We start from the raw sequence: 17542 nt of genomic DNA, 5'->3' as shown, positions 1-17542 counted from the left end.
GGAAGACAACTATACTCCCACTGACCTTTTTGAACACACATGATTCCTCCTCGTTCTTGATGAAACCAAACATTTTTATCACATCATTGAAATGAGTATTCCAACTCCGAGATGCTTGCTTAAGTCCATAAATGGACCTTTGCAGCTTGCAGACCTTGTGATCATCATCACTGGATGTGAATCCAAGCGGCTGTTCCATATAGATATCTTTCTCAAGATGTCCATTTAAGAATGCCGTTTTCATGTCCATCTGCCATATTTCATAATCAAAATAGGCTGCAACAGCAAGCAATATACGGATGGATTTTAGCATGGCTACGGACGAGAAGGTATCCTGATAGTCAATGCCTTCGCACTGACTATAACCTTTCGCTATGAGCCTAGCCTTGAATGTCTCCACATTTCCATCTGCACCTATCTTTCTCTTGAAGATTCATTTACACCCAATAGGTACAATACCTTTAGGTGGATCTACCAAGGTCCAGACTTGGTTTGAGTGCATCGAGTCAATTTCTGATCTCATTGCCTCTAACCATTTTTCAGAATTGATATCTAATATCGCCTCGTCATAGATCTTGGGATCATCACCATGAACCCCATTTCCCGTGAGGAACATTTCCTCTACATTCTCTTGTATGGTACCTAGGTACCTTCAGGAGGACGGAAAATCCTAGTTGATCTACGAGGTGGAAGAGGTTGTGTTAGGACTAGTTCTAATTGATTGGGTTCCTCAGGTTCTTTAGCTCGTTGCTCTTGGGAGACATTCTCCTTGAGCTTAATTATTCTTCCGATGCCACCATCTTGAATAAACTATTTTTCAAAAAAAATAGCATTTCGACTCACAATCACATTGTGGTCTTTCGGAATATAAAAATAGTATCCTAATGACTCTTTAGGATATCTTATGAATCGAGCTTTAAAAGACCTGAACTCTAACTTGTCCGTCTGCTGTCTCTTGACATGAGCCGGACAACCCCAAATTTTGAGATGATTCAGACTTGGCTTCTTACCATGCCATATCTCATACGTTATGGTAGGAACAGTTTTAGAGGAAACCCTATTCAATACATAAATTGTTGTCATGAGACAATATCCCCAAAGAAAATCAGAGAGGTCTGTGAAGCTCATCATGGAACGGACCATATCTAATAGGGTCCAATTTCTCCATTCTGAAACCCCATTGAGTTGAGGCGTTCCAGGTGGAGTCTATTATGAGACTATGCCATTGTCCTTAAGATAGTCTAGGAATTCCCGACTAAGGTATTCACCTCTTCGATCTGATCGAAGAACCTTAATGGGCTTTTCTGTTTGTTTTTCTACCTCATGTCTGAATTCTTTGAACTTTTCAAAGGCTTCAGACTTGTGTTTCATTAGAAACACATACCCATACCTAGACATATCATCGATAAAGATAATGAAGTAGACAAAGTGGCCTCTAGCTGGCACATCAAATGGGCCGCACACATCCGTATGTACTAGGGCAAGTAGGTCTGTGGCCCTTTCCCCATGTCCCACAAAAGGGAGCTTGGTCATTTTGCCTTGAAGGCATGATTCACAAACTGGATATGACTCAAAAGTCAACGGACTCAGTAGTCTGAATTTCTTCAATTTGTTAACCATGTCTTCCGCTATATGACCTAGCCTTAGGTGCCATAGATACTTATCATTTAGACTATCTCTAGGCCTTTTAATTTCTATGACATTCACATTTTGCTCAATATTAAAAACAGATACATCAACATGTAATTGATAGAGACCATTAATAATAAAATCATTTGCCACTTTATTATTTTCATAAAAAATATTACAATGGTCCTTATGAAAGCTAATCACATAGCCTTCTTGTGCTAAACATGAAACAGAAATCAAATTTCTGCTTGCTGCAGGCACATAATAACAGTCTCTTAAAACTAAATCTAATTCTAACGGTAATCGCAGAGGATAGGTTCTCACGGCCATGACAGTAACTCTTGCTCCATTTCCAACACGTAGGATCATCTTCCCATCCCTCAGCCTCCTGCTCTCCTCAAGACCCTGCATAGAAGTGCACAAATGAGCACTAGAACCAGAGTCAAGTACCCAACTGGATGCAGAAGAAACCATAAGGTTAGATTCGATAATGAGCATACCTCCAGAAGGACCATCCTTCTTGTTCTTCAGGATGGCCAGGTACTGAGGACAGTTCCGCTTCCTCTTCTTTCCATCCACCTTCTGCTTCTTCGCAGACTTCTTTTTCTTTCCAAAAGACTTTCTCTTGAAAGAAGTCTGCTCCACAGTAAGAACTGAGCCTTTTGAATCTTTCATTGAAAGCTCAGTCGTAACCAGCATATTCATTAACTCAGCCAAGGTACATTGCATCTTATGCATATGAAAATTCATGATGAACTGACCATATGCATCGGACAAGGACTGAAGGATCACATCAATCTGAAAATCCTTGTCTAAGATGATACCAAGCTTCTCAAGCTCCTCAAGATTCTTGATCATTGTCAAACAATGATCTTGGACTGACTGCCCATCATGCATCTTGGCCTTAAAAAGTCTTTGACAGACTTGATACTTGGCCGCACGACTCTGTTCACCAAATAACTCTTGTAGGTGAGCCAATATTTGGTGGGTAGTCAAAATATCTTCATGTTGGCACTGCAAGTCATCAGACATTGCACCCAACATATAGTACCTGGCTTTGTTATCATCGTCCGTCCACTTTTTCAGAGATGCTCTCTGTTCAGCGGTCGGACGTGCTGGCATGGTAGGTGGATCCTGGTCCAAGACATGAATCAATTTTTTGAAATCCAGAACAATTCTGTAGTTCCTCAACCAGTCCTTAAAATTTGGTCCAGTCAGTCTATGAGTGTCTAGAATTTTGGTCAGGGGGTTTGAGGCAGATATGTTTCCTGTAGAGAGTCGATAGTTTCTAGTTAGATTTTGTAATTAGACTCAACCAATTTATTTAGGGTTTTCATTTTTAAACAAATTAGGCTCCCACTATTTTCTCAGATCCCTACACTCCTTTGGTAGAGATGTGAAAATCTTCATGATTAGTGATTTTTAGTGGATGGTGCGGTCTTACCGACTGGCTCATCACCTCACCTAACAGTTATTGGTGATGGGTCAACCGATGAGTGGACAACTCTTGTCCAATGATTCTCTAATCATGGTACATCCAAAACTTGGTCTCTAATTCATGAAGCTCACCGTATCCGGGATATTGCTCCAATCCTTAGTTAAGCCAAACCCACCATTTGCACGAACTAGATTCCTGATTGGGTCCCTCACCGTATTCTAAATATTGAGCCCAACCCATTCTCTAAATCGTAGCATCCAATGCCTAATGGACATGGTTGCATCTTCCCGGTGCAACTGAGCCACTGTAACCAGCCGAGAACAATCAACCCCAGAAAGGGCCCGCACATCCATAATGGTGGAAGACCTAGACTTAATATTTTCTTAGAGAGATTTGATTTAGGTCTCTTTAAACTTGACTTAATATAGTCATAACAATTATGACTAACCTAGTGGCATGGATTAGCTTGAATTGTTAGCCACCTCAAATCAGAACTGGGTCGACACATATGGTCAGGTAAGTGAGACCGGTGGAAGGGATATGCCATTAACTCAACAAGAACGCATTCGAGTCGAGTAGCTCCCAATTAAAAATCAATCGATCACATCTGCCGAACTTACCTTAGACACCAAATTATTGAACCAGAACTAATTGGATTAGCCTACAATCCAGACTCTAACCTCGGAGCCAAATTAGGTCTTAACATGATCAAGTCACATCTAAATGTGATTCGACCTTGACCCAGACTTAATCCTATTAGGCTGGTCAATTATTAGCTTTCATGATCCCACCTAACCAACTCTTGATTCGATTTGATCAACCGCTAGATCTAATTGAGCTACCCAAGCTCGAACCCAATCTTATGAAAATATCTTAGATCTGAAATTTTTAATTTTAGACCTAATTTAATTTCATAAACTTAATACATTAATTAAGTTTTGGGTTCATAAAAAGTATGTATAATAAATCCTGGGGTTTCAGGATCTAGGGTTTTGCAGAAAAGTAAGTTTTGATTTCTGATTAAGGATGAATGCACGGCACCCCTACATGTCATATGAACGCCCCATTGAATGGGAAGAGAGGGTCTTAAAATCCTACTTTATTCTTATGATCGGACGGCCATGAGGAACACCTTAATCAGAAATATAAATTTAACTACAAAACTAGTTAGATCTAAATTAATATATCACATATACAATTTAAGATCTAACTAATACATGCTTTGCATACATCTCATATATCAAAAATCAATCTAATTAACATGATTTTAGATATAATACATCATATGTAATATCTAAAAAATAAGATTTAAATTGAACTATTCAAAATTAAATCTATTCTAGATAAGTTATTAGATCAGTTCTACAACTAGTCTAGGCATGTAACAGATTAATTTTATAGAAAAATTAAAATTTTATTTTCTATTTTCTGATCTGATTATAACACTTATAACATCAAAAAAATAAAGAATAAATTAGATTTAATTCATATTTTAATCTCATTAAAATATAAAACTTAAGACTATTCATAGATTCAACTAATCCTAGTCTAATCATGCATCTCATGCATGTTAGATCATCTTAGATTTAATTTTAAATATTTTAATTTTAGATCCTATCACATATGATGTAACATCTAAAATGTTTTAATATCAGATAAATTAAAATTAAAATTAGAGCTAAATTACATCTGAAATAGAGCCAACAACCTGGCTCTGATACCACTTGAAGGAAAAACCGCCTTTTTCCTGTGTATGATCTTCCAGATTTCATCAAATCTAGGGTGGAATAAATTTTAAATTTTATCTTATGCTATTTTAGATTTAATATTTATTAGATTTAATTTTATTATCTGATATTTTAATTTTAAAATTAAATCTAAAAGTATGAGAAACATAGACATACCTCAAGGGTAATCTAATTACACTGTAGATGATCGCAGCACTACCTGAGATTCTGATGTAGCCACGCAAGCGCCTGACCTCTACCAGTATCCACTCAGGTAAGATCTAGAATATCTTCTCCTCATGATTCTACACTCCAAAAATCAGATCTAAATCTGATTAGAAAGATCTTCAAAAGTCTTCCTGAAGTTGGAGCAGCAGCCTGTCGAAGAAGTCCTGCAGCCTTCTGTTCCAGGCGTCACCACGCCTTGCACCTATTACAGATGAATGTCCAACTTCTTGGACGTGAAGAGGGGAGAAAGGAGAGCAGGAAGGATATAGAGAAGAGGGGAAGGGGTGGCAGCCAATGGGTTTTTTGCACAAAACAAGTTCTACCCCGAAACCCTAGGTGCAGCAGGGTTTATATAGACCCTGTATGCTGCGCAGTGCCACATCATTCGACCAATCAAAAAATTTCAATAAATTTTAGAAAAATTCTGATTGGTGGAGTGATATCATCTGATCATATCAGATAAGAATCCCCATACTCTCTCGTATGTTGGCACCAACAATGGATGGGCTTAAATAAGGTGGCGCCAAAGAGTCCAAGTTTATCAAGACTCTTTGGTTCTTATCCATTTGGGGTGCCCACTTAAATCCAATTGGGCTCATGCCATAATCTGATTATGGCACCCAATTTGATTAGGTTTAGGCATGTGGACACTCCACAAAAATCATCCAATAAGTCCTCTTCAGTTTAAGACCCATATGTCAACTTTTGACAGGTGTCCTAAAATAAAATTGGCGGGTGCTAGAAATTAGCAGGTGTTGTCTTAAATTCATCTCATGAATTAAGACAAGCCATTTCTGAGCTAGAAAAGCTTCATTTAAATTGAGAAAAATCTTTTCAAGGTTCTCTAGATGAGCCAGATCACATTTGGCTCAGTAGAGACAAAAAAGATTACACGAGGAGAAAGTTAGGCTCAATCGAGTGCTAGCACGATTTTCTTGAACCTAATTGGATCTTATCCAAATCAATTGGGCTAGCCAATTGATGACATTCAGACCCTAACCCTTGTTTGTGTGATCTAGTTAGGTTCAATTCTGTATGGTAATGAGACATGTCGTGATCTCATTATCGAAATTCCTTTCGATGGATCAGAACTCTTCTGATTCAGACAATTAGAATGATCGATCATCAAAATCATTCTAATTACTCCCAAAATCTATCAGTGACACCTAGCAGTATATGGTGGCAACCCATCAGAATTGAAGATGAACCTCTCGATGTAGTTACCTGTGTGATTGAGTTCCTCTATCATGAGTCCCAATTGAATTAGGGTTAAGGTGAACTCGTCAAACCCAACATCAGTCATATGAATCAATCGATCGATCCGAGTCTGATGTGAAACCCCAATGGAAAACTCTTTTTCATTATTTTACTCTGCCATAGCCATGGGCTTAAGGACTCGATCTTTCGATCACCATAGGACTACTCCTCTCATCTACCGAGGTTGATAGATCCCATCTTGATGCGATCTGGTTCCTACAATGAATATGCTATAGCCAACATACACCTCAGGGTTTCGGATGGCTAGGAGATCGAGTTATGGTGTAGTCAAACTATAACACACTCAAGGTGAACCGACGATGCACCTCAGGTCAAAAAACTAGACACACAACTGCAGCATCGAGCTAGTCATCGACGAGAAGGTAGACTTCCTTATGACTGGTCGAGGTGGTCACGCTCAGTACTCTCATTCTCAATGAATACCTATACTCTCGCTCCGGTGTCTCCACACCATAGACTCAAGACTCATCTACCCTAAGAAAACGATCGTACACCAACTTTCCGTATCGATCAGCATCCTCATGATGATCCTATGGTCAGGAGCAGTTTATGAGTTAGTTATGTAAATTCATGCCTTAAATTTTCAACTCTTGAAAATATGAATTAACATTTTCACTAACTCAAAGGATGTATCACAGACACAATGTACACAATGTGATAAAAGAATAACCCTTTTATTCATTTATAGTCAAAATTATAATTTTGCCCTTAGATTTGTATAGGAATGTGTCAGCCGATCTAGCATCTAGGGCACACATCTAACAAATTTCTCTGTACTTCCTTCATTCGGAGCCCAAACTCGAAAGTAGGGGGACTGGTGTTGGGTATAAAATATCCTCCGATCGAAGTTTGTAAAAGACTGACCCTTCCGGGGCTCTTTCGGCTTCCGACCTTGTGTGTGGCGTCTCTCCGAACCCCCTCGATCGTCCGAGCTTCTGAACTTCTCCGACAAGGAGCCTCTCCATCCATCTACCGGGCCGCTCCATAGGCTCTCTAGGCCTCACTATCAATTGACCTTCTACAGTGATCAACTATTCTCTGAACTTCTTCCGAACTTCGCTAATATCCGAGCTTCTTCGACAAAGAAATTTCTACAGTAATCAGACTCCATCCAAGTTCCTACGACGGTCGACCGCCTTCAAGATTCCAATCGAGCTCCCACGAGAGCTGAACTTCTACTATGAGCGGTCTACTCTGAATTCCTATAGCGGGCTCTCTATCCCAGATATCTACTGTAAGCAAATTTCATTCGAGCCTCTACTGTAAACAAATTTCTTCCGAACTTCTATTATAGGTAGACTTCAGCCGAGCTTCTTCATAGTCGGATCCCAGACGAGCTTCTACCATGGGTCAGGATCCACCAGCCAGGTCGTTACTCCGAGCTCCCACGATAACCGATCTTCGATCGAGCTCCTACAATAAACGGCCTCCTTTCGGCCTCCCACAAGAACCGGACTCCGTCCGAACTTCCACAGCGGATGGATTCCGGACGAGCGATGGATGGGCTCCAGCAGATGGATTGCTACAACGATCGATCACCTCTGGATCCCTCAGACTCCTCCAGCAGACGAGCCTTCCCAATGCCATCCGAAGTCCACCACCGACCGACCTTCCGCCAGATTCCTCATGAAATCAGACTCCTCCGACGGATAATCTTCAGATGAGCTTCCGCATCAGGCAAATCCCAGATGGACTTTCCTAGCAATTGGACTCCTACCGGACTTTGCCAACAAAAAGTCTTCATCCGAGCCTCTACCGCAGATGGTTCTCACCTGTAGCCTCAGTGCCCAAGGCCTCTGACAATAGTAGACTCGTCAACAACCTCGAAAATGTCTAAGCTTCTCCTAGATCGATGAGACAGAGAGCCATTCCGCTCCATCAGACATCCCAGCCGAGCTTCAGCTGACAGATCTGAACTCTCTGGCAAGCCACGATGAGGGCCACTACCCTGCTCCACGCTATGCAACGGATTTCATGCGGCTCCACCACTCTCTGGCAAGCCATGACGAGGGCCACTACCCTGCTCCACTCTCTGCAATAGATTCCACGTGGCTTCACCACTCTCTGGCAAGTCGTGATAATGGATACCACTCCACTCTCCGTAACAAACTCTACGTGACCCTGAACGACCCCTGACGCCACTACTTTCCGTAATAAACTCCGGACGGCTCTGAACAGCCCACTACCAGGCGGTTACAGACGTCGCTGTCAATCAATTATGCTCTCCGTCTATAAATAAGGATCCTCAAATACGTTCTTCTCTAAGCTAAAAACTCTATCTCAAAACTCTGCTAAAATTCTCACTCGAGCACTCCATTTCTGTTGAAGTAGAGTACTGACTTGAGCATCGGAGGGTCTTGCCGGAGCACCCCCAACTCCGGTTTAGACTTTCCTTGCAGGTCCTGATAGCGATCGCAGTCATCTCGACTCCAGCAACTCCGACTTCGACGGAATTCTGTACCAACAATCACCATGATCCTTATCCCCCATGAGGAATATTTTCTTTACTTCTTCCGTAAGCATACCCATGTACCTTTCAGGAGGTCAGGAGGTCCTGCTAAATCTACGATGTGGTAAAGGAACATCAGCTACTGGCTCATGAATAATAGGTTTCTGAGGATCCATAGCTCTTTACTCTTCAGAGATCTTCTCTTCAAGCTCAACTAACCTCCCACTGCCACCATCTTGGATAAACTATTTTTCTAGGAATATAGCATTTCCACTCATAATTACATTATGATCTTATGAAAAGTAGTAGTATCCCATTGATTCTTTTGGATACCATATAAAATGAGCTAATACAAATCTATCCTCGAATTTATCAGTCATCTGTCTTTTGACATAGGTCGGACATCCCCAAGTCTTAAGATAATCTAGACTCGATTTCTTACTGTACCATATCTCATATGGTGTGATAGGTACAGATTTTGATAGAACCCTATTCAATAGATGAATTGCAGTTAATAAGATATGTCCCCAAAGATATAAGGATAAATCAGTGAAGCTCATCATAGACTTAACCATATCTAATAGGGTCTTATTTTTTCTTTCAAATACTCCATTGAGCTGAGGTGTTCCGGGAGGAGTCCATTAAGAGCCTATATCATTGTCTTTAAGATCTTCTAAAAATTTTCAACTAAGATATTTACCTCCTCGATCTGATCGAAGAACCTTAATGGGTTTGTTTGTTTGCTTTTCTATTTTGTTTCTGAATTTCTTAAACTTTTCAAAGGCTTCAAACTTGTGTTTCATCAAATACAAATATCTATATCGAGACAAATCATCGATAAAGGTAATGAAGTAGCTATAACCATCTCTGATCTGCACATCAAATGGCCCACATACAACGATGTGTACCAGGGCAAGTAACTCAATGGCCCTTTCCCATGTCCTACAAAGGATAACTTGATCATTTTTCCTTGAAGGCAAGATTCACAAGCTGGGTATAACTTAAGATCAAGAGAGCCAAGGATCCCATCTTTTTTTAGTTTGTTTATCCTATCCTCTCCAATATGGTCTCATCTATGATGCCACAAGTACTTCTGGTTAATTTCACCTTTGAATCTCTTTTGACCTACGGCACTCACTATTTACTCATTCAAATTTATATTTGTATCAATATGCAAGTGATATAGACTATCAATTAAAAGATCATGTATAATCAATTTATTTCATAAATAAATAAAATAAAAATCTTTGTTGAAATTAAATTCAAAATCATCTTGTGCTAGCACAGACACAAAAATTAAATTCTGACTAGCTATAGGAACAAAATAATAGTCTTTCAAATCTAATCTAAATTCTGACGATAATTGAACAGGATAAATGCCAAAAGCTTCTACAGTAATTTTTGCTCCATTGCTGATCTGAAGGATCATGTCACCTTTTCTCAACCTCCTACTTTCTATTAGACCCTGCATTGAAGTACATATATGAGCACTCGAACCAAAGTCTAATATCCAATTAGAAGTAGAAAAAATCATAAGATTAGATTCAATTACGAGTATACCATCTGAAGGTTTATCACCCTTTTTAATCTTTAGGCTTTCCAGATAGAGTGAACAGTTCCTCCTTTAGTGGCTGTCAACATCATAGTGGAAATACTTTTTCTTTGCTTCAGCCTTCTTTGGAACGTCCTTCTTTGGCTTGCTCTCTTTCTTCTACTTCTTAGTGGATTTATTCTTCTTCTTCCAACCAGACTTTCTCTTAGTCGAAGAAGTCTGCTCCACAGTGAGAACAGTATCCCTTGAACTCCTTAAGGTTTCCTCCATAGTGACCAACATGTTGACCAGTTTGGGTATAGTGCAATCAAGTTTGTTCATATGAAAATTTATAATAAATTGACTATATAAACTAGTAATAGATTGAAGGATCAAATCTATCTGTAATTCCTTCTGCATATCAAGCCCGAACTTTCCAAGCTCTTTGATGTCCTTGATAACTGTCATATAGTGCTCATGAACTGACTATCCTTCATGCATCTTCAGATTGAAGAGTCTCTTGGATACTTCAAAGTATGCTGTATGGCTTTGCTCATCATACAACTCTTGTAGGTGAGTGATCATAGCCCTGACAGTGGATATATGCTCATGCTGGCTCTGCAACTCATTTGTCATAGATGCCAACACATAACACTGAACCCGACTGTCTTCATCCGTCCACTTTTCATAAGCAGTTCTTTGCTCTACAGTTAGACTATTTGGTAATACTAGGGGTTCCTGATCGAGTACATGACTTAATTTTTTAGAAATCAGGATAATCTCAAAGTTTCTTAGATAGTCTTTATAGTTTGTTTTGGTCAAACGATTGGATTCAAGGATGCGAGCTAGAGAGTTTGAGGCTGATATTGTTTAACTGCGAGAGTAGAGATTCAAGTTAGACTTTTATACTTAAATTTATATTTGCTTATATAGACTTTAAGATGCAAATAATAACTTCCACTAATTTTTTTGGATCCCTCCACTCTCCGGATGGAAAACGAAAATCCTGACGTGATAATTAAATTCTTAGTGGGTGCTGCGGTGCCACCGATGCCATGTACCTCATCTAACAGTTATTGATAATACGCACACTGATGCATGGACAACTTTTGTCCGGATGCTTCTCTAAGCATGTTGTAGTGACTTGATCTCTGAGTCATGTGGGCTCACCTAACAGTTATTGACCATACTCCTTAGTTAAGTCCAAGCCATCGTTCACAAGCAAGTGCAAGGCCGTTATTGAATCCCTCATCTAATAGTTATTGAGCCCAACCCCATCCTTATCCTAGAGCAACTCTTTGCTAATAGAGTAGTTGTATATTTTCGATGCAACTAAATCACTGCAACCAATCAAGAACAATCAACACCAGTAGCACACCCGTACATCTACAACAGTGGAAGACCTATGGACTTAATATTTATAGAGAGATTTAGGTTTAGGTCTCATCTAATCAGTCATCATATGATTAATCTAAATGGCATGGGCTAAACCAAACCACCAAGCAATCTTATTCAGGACTCAATCTTTCAAATTGGCTAGGTAATTGGAGATCAGTGGGGGTCCTCCCATTACTTTTCTTAGATACCAATAAATTGGCCAAGTCAGTAAATAAAACTAATTAAATAATCACCTCTCAATTACTTGTCTTAGACACCAATAGGCTAATTGGTCCAAATAGGCTAGCTTAAGCGAATCAGGCTCAAGCCATCGAGCCGAATTAGGTCATTAGATCAATCGATTCTATATATGGGACTTAATCAATTTGATCAACAATAATTGCTTGATCTTATAACTTAATTGACCCAATCCTAATTAATACTTGATTTGATTTAATCAATTACTTAATTAAATTAAACCCATTATATTCAAATCAAAAATCCTAGATGCAATCTAATTACATGACCTAATTTTTTTTTTGATTTTTTCATGACCAAAATTCTCATACACAAACATAAATTTTATATTTTAAAATTAAATTTTAGATCTAAATTTTTTATATGAAAAGTAAGTTTTAAATCATAAAACTAATTTTTAGATTTAATATACAAGCATATATCTCATATATGTATGTAAAATTCAGATCTAAATAAAAATTTAGATCATAAGATAATATCATATATCTCATATATAAATCATGAATTATATTAAAAATAATTTTTAAATATAAATATATAATTATATATCTTATATATGAATCATAAATCAAATCAAATTAATTTTTAAATTTTATGCATGCATCTACATATCGTATAAATATGAACTAAAAATCATTCTAGAACAAAATTCAGATCTATACATGCTAACACATATCAACTATATGATCTAAAAATTAAATTTAAAATAAATTATAGATTCAAAATAATTATCTATATATCTCATGTATCAAGAAAAATTAGATTTTGAAATTCTTTTCAAAACATGTATGTCAATTTCATGCATATAAAACCCGTGGCTCTGATACCACTGTTAGAATTTCGTATCGGGACATGCATGTATATTTTTAAAAAAAAAAATTTAAATAATATAGTAGAATAGAAGATTAAAATATCTTTTAATACTAATCATGCATGCATAAAATATAGAACACAATGATCTACTTCATATGCTAAAATTGAATATATGCTAAATTTTATATTAAAATTGAATATGTGATCGAATTATATACCTGTTTCATAATTTCTTTTTTCAAATCTAGATCTAAAAGAGAGTAGGTTCTCTCTTAGTCGTGTAAGTGCTCAGCCTCTATGGGTATCTACTCAGGATCAGTCTGGAATTGTCTTCTTTGGTGTTGATCTTTCTTCTCTAAGAACAATTAGCCTGCAAATCTAAACGAAGTCTGGATCAAATAATTCTTAAAAAATAGCATAACAAGTATCAAATATAAAATAATAAAGACTAAATATCTAATATTTTAATATTTTTTCTGTCATATTTAATATACTGATCACACCTTCCAACTTGAACTTTGCTCATCTTCGAGTAAAGAAAGGATTTAGGATTAAATATCATTTAGCTTTAGAGTTTCAAATTTCATCAGATAATTTTCAAAAAGATCATTGATGTTCAGTAGAGTGTGAGAAAGATATGTCATTGAGATATTAATACTAATCAATATGGGAGTTAAGCCAAAAATATTAAATTTTTTTAAATTTTTTTTTAAATTATCCCTACTTTTATCTTTAAATAGTCTAACTTTTATATGGACAAGTGTATTGTTACTTCTGCCCTTCATTTATTTGAAAACATCTTCACATTGCCCACTTTTTAACACACCACAATGCTTACTTAGATGAAGGGGTTCAGTTATTCGGTGGGAGATCAATATTTAGATTTCTTTTTATTTTTTAACATTGTATTGCTATTGAGTGTCTTAACCTCTTAAGCTTTCTGTCTGACCTATGTAGTAAGTTTCAGCCAATGGCTCCCGAATCAGATGACTTTAAGGCACTAGGTGTAAAATACCCATCAGACTCACTTGCTCAAATCAAATAGGCTATGAGTTAAAATTAGCTTTACAATAAAAAAATTTTTTTCTTCATATCTTTTGACTTGAAACTCAATACTTGCTCAAGCAAAGAGGTCTAGTTACTCAGCATAAAGTACTTAAAAAAAAATTTTTTATCAAAAAATATATAGTTACCCTACACAAGCCCATAGAAAGTAAATTCTTCTTTAATGTTGGTAGAAAAAATTAAAAATACTCATAAAAAAAATATTTGTATTCAAAACTTAACTCTTTATTAGATTTTCTTAATACTTGATCCCTCAGTATCTCACAAACTCTCTAATCTATATATCAATTTTCTTTTAAAAATACTTAGTTCAACTCAATTTTTAAGCATAATCAGGTGCTTAAATATTAAATACTAACTTATTCGAGGACTTTAAAAAAATTATTATTTTTCTCTCCAACTTAATCGACATTGTCCTCAATGAAGTAAAAAAAATAAAGAGTGCATACAAAGAGAAAGAAAAAGGAGAAATATCACCTGATCCAAAAATCTTTTCAAAATTGATTCTCTTCCCAACTTAGCCAATATTATCTTCAAATTTCTACAAAAGATACTAACCTAAACAAAATGTAAAAGATATCAAAAAGCAAAAGCTAAATTATCTCTCAGAAAGTGCTAAGTTTACCATCTTCAGTCAGACTATACCAATTTTGCTTATCCCATGTCAAATATTGGATTAACAAATTTTAATGATTTTGGATTGTCAATCTCAGAAAGATGGCCTATGATCTCTTTATTGATAAATTTCAATATTTTGTTGCCAATCTCCAAAAGGTAGTTCACGTCTCCATTCTTTGTTAGTTTTATCTTTTTAATTTTAAGAAAATAATTTATAAAACCCTTCACAGACCCATGTTTGTTGAGAATTTTTCCTATTTGTTCTTCTAAAATACTCAGAAATTGAATTTTTGGGTTAGAGGTTAAGTTCGATGCAATGGGTACCGAAAGAATGTCACTTGATTCTAAACATGCATACTCAGGTGTGACCTAGAGCGACTTCAGTTTTGAAGAAGGTAATGATTTTAGAGAGGAAGAACCGGCTTCTAGCATTGAAGAAAATGAGACTCTTGGTCTATATGTCTCAGATAACTCATCCATTCTCTTCTTTCTTTTATCTTTCTCACTCAAATTGGAACTAGTACCAGTTCTGACTCAAGTTCTTCTATGTGGTTAGTCTTAGTACTAACCTCTTCTTCTAAGTCCATATTTTAGCTAGCATCAGTACTAACTCTCTCACCTAGTCTTGGTATGAGTCCTTAAAAATCCTATCATTTCTAAGCTCAGAAATTGCTTTGATATTCTCAAATTGAGAATTCTTAGATTGGATATTGGATTGATGACTAGGTCCAGGTAGTTGATGGATATTGAGTAGGTTGTTTCTAGGATTTGGTATCTACTAGCTTAACAATTGACTTGGTTCTCTCTTCATGGTGGACTCAGCTAACTGTCCAATTTGTGCTTCTAGCTTGACGATAGATTGCTGTTGGATCATAATTAGTTGTTGAAGTTGAGTATGTAGGGTTTCACAAATAACATGCACAACAAAAGCATAATAGATTTCAAAAAATTTAAACTAAGAAAACCTGAATATTAAACCCTTAAATCAGCACCTCCTTGATAATTAACAATCATATAAAATATTTTCATAACAAAATTGAAGGTATAGAAGAACACTTACAATGCTTATTCCAAAACTCCGACAGAACCTCTATCAGGCGCTCAAGTGTTCGCCCTCCAACGGTGATCCACACAGGATTTTAATTGAGACACCAACTTTTTAAGATGATTTCTCCTCCAAAATTTTCTCTCCAAAAACTTCTTTGGGTAGCAAAACCTCAGGACTTCCTTCCTCTCTTCCTAGCCTTCCTATCTCTATCTTTCTTGTCTCCTTGTCTTCCTTATATCTCTTTCTAAGCCTTTGTCCTAAAATCAAACTTATCCTTACTATTTTAGCACTTGTCCTAACAAGGAAAGGAATAAAATAATTAGACAAGATGGAGAGAGATGTAAGAAAGAAGAGATAAAAAAAAACTCCAAATGAATCAATCCCCTGGCGCACGTCCCCTTTTATACTTGAAGATCGGATGCCAACAAAAACATCCCGCGCCCATCCGGATGGATTTCTCACACCCATCCACATTATCTCATGCCTAATCAGATATCTCACATCTGGTTGAAAGATCCATCGCATGTGGCAAACATCGTGATTTAATCCAAGAGTCACTTCGCGCAGAAGGACTCTTCGAAAAAAAAATTTTCGATGTTTTTTGAGATGTCATGAGGCTTCTCTTGGGTGATATTTTTCTCCACCCTTGATCAGTGCACTCTAGCCATCCAAGGGCCCATAAGGGAGGTGCTAACTTGCTTTAGGCATGGAGAAAAATCAGAGATAAAAAGTGGCATGTAACATTTTTAAGAGACCAAATCAACTTGGACTCTAGGTGGCGCATTGATTAGGTTTGGCTAGGGCTTGATCTTTATCCAATTTCCAATGCTAACTCATGAAGTAATTTAGCCACAAAAGGACTCCCCTGCATTGAGAATCAGATCACAAACTTTGTGAATTTTTTTTCACCATGGAACAAAAAGACAAGGATGAGAAAAGGAACATCCCATCCCATGGGATGCCAACTTGATATTTGCACACAAGATAAACCCCACATGCTAGAGAAAAAATTTCTGGCATGTGGGATGCTGGTTTTGTGGCACCCATTTCCCTAGTTCAACCAGCAAAGGGTTGACCCAACTCAAACCCAAATTTGGTTTGAGTTTAATTTGTTAGATTTTGGTGATGCAGCGGAATATAAATTTCAAAAATTTTTACATGTATTTAACTATTGAAAATAAGTTCAACAATTAAGCTAGACTACCAAAACACAAAAACTCTAGGAACATCTTGATGATTGCAATCAAATAACATAAGCATGAATAACAAGAAGAGATCAGATATCATATACCAACATGAAGATGATGATTTGATAATTTTGAGATCTCCACAAGATTTCAAAGTAGAAGCCCTCCAATGAAGATCCACACGGGACTGATCAGGGCCCTTTCCAATTCGAGGTAGTGCTACAGTCTTCTTTGCAAGTATGCTGCTGATCGTCATTCGCAAGAACGGATTGCACCATCACTTGTATGCCTTCGAGACCTCCACTAGAATTACTCTAGAAACTATTTCCTAAATGATCTCACTACACAAATATCAATTATATATTCAACACATGAACAATCTGATTTTAGAATAAACATCACATGCTTTCCATTTTTCTTCTCTCTTCCTTTCTATTTTTCTTTCTCCCTTTTCCTTATCTTTTTATTTCAGATTTTTTTTAATCTTATCTTCATCTAATCCCATGCCTAAAGCCTCTTTTTCTCTGATTTTATCCCTTATGGGGAGCCCCTTATATAAGGAATGAAGGGGCGCCACATAAGTTTTCAAGGGGTGCCAACTCTTGGCATCCCATATCCCTTACATGCTAAAAATAAATTTTCTAGCATGGAAATCCAAGAGCAAGGCATGTAATAAGAAGAGTTTTATCAGCAGAAGGACTCTTCCTCTATGTAGAAAAATTTAAACACCATCTGATGGTGCATGGATAAGGGAATGGTGTGAGAATTCAAGAGTCCAATATGAGATGGATTTTTCCATTTCAATGCACAAAAGAAGGTGGCATCTCATTTAATTTTGGCATTCAAACTCCTTGCTAGAGAAGGACTCTTCCTTCTCTTCTGTATCCATAAATCCA

General features: G+C 37.1%; 1 long non-coding RNA gene across 2 annotated transcripts; it reads right to left on the bottom strand.

The window, feature by feature from the left end:
- Positions 1-10000: 10000 nt before the first annotated feature.
- Positions 10001-17152, bottom strand: LOC140857827 (uncharacterized). Of its 2 annotated transcripts, none has more exons than XR_012141236.1 (5): positions 16751-17152; positions 15472-16324; positions 12947-13106; positions 10310-11154; positions 10001-10214 (listed from the first exon to the last, which is right to left on the bottom strand). It is a non-coding gene; the product is annotated as an uncharacterized lncRNA (long non-coding RNA). The 2 variants fall into 2 exon arrangements; XR_012141237.1 differs by having other exon boundaries at positions 12947-13098.
- Between the last annotated feature and the right edge of the window lie 390 nt (positions 17153-17542).

The sequence above is a fragment of the Elaeis guineensis genome, chromosome 5 (assembly GCF_000442705.2).
Source record: "Elaeis guineensis isolate ETL-2024a chromosome 5, EG11, whole genome shotgun sequence".
Lineage (NCBI taxonomy): Eukaryota > Viridiplantae > Streptophyta > Magnoliopsida > Arecales > Arecaceae > Elaeis > Elaeis guineensis.
Note: the sequence above shows the minus strand (reverse complement) of the source record. Positions and strands in the feature narration are given on the sequence as shown.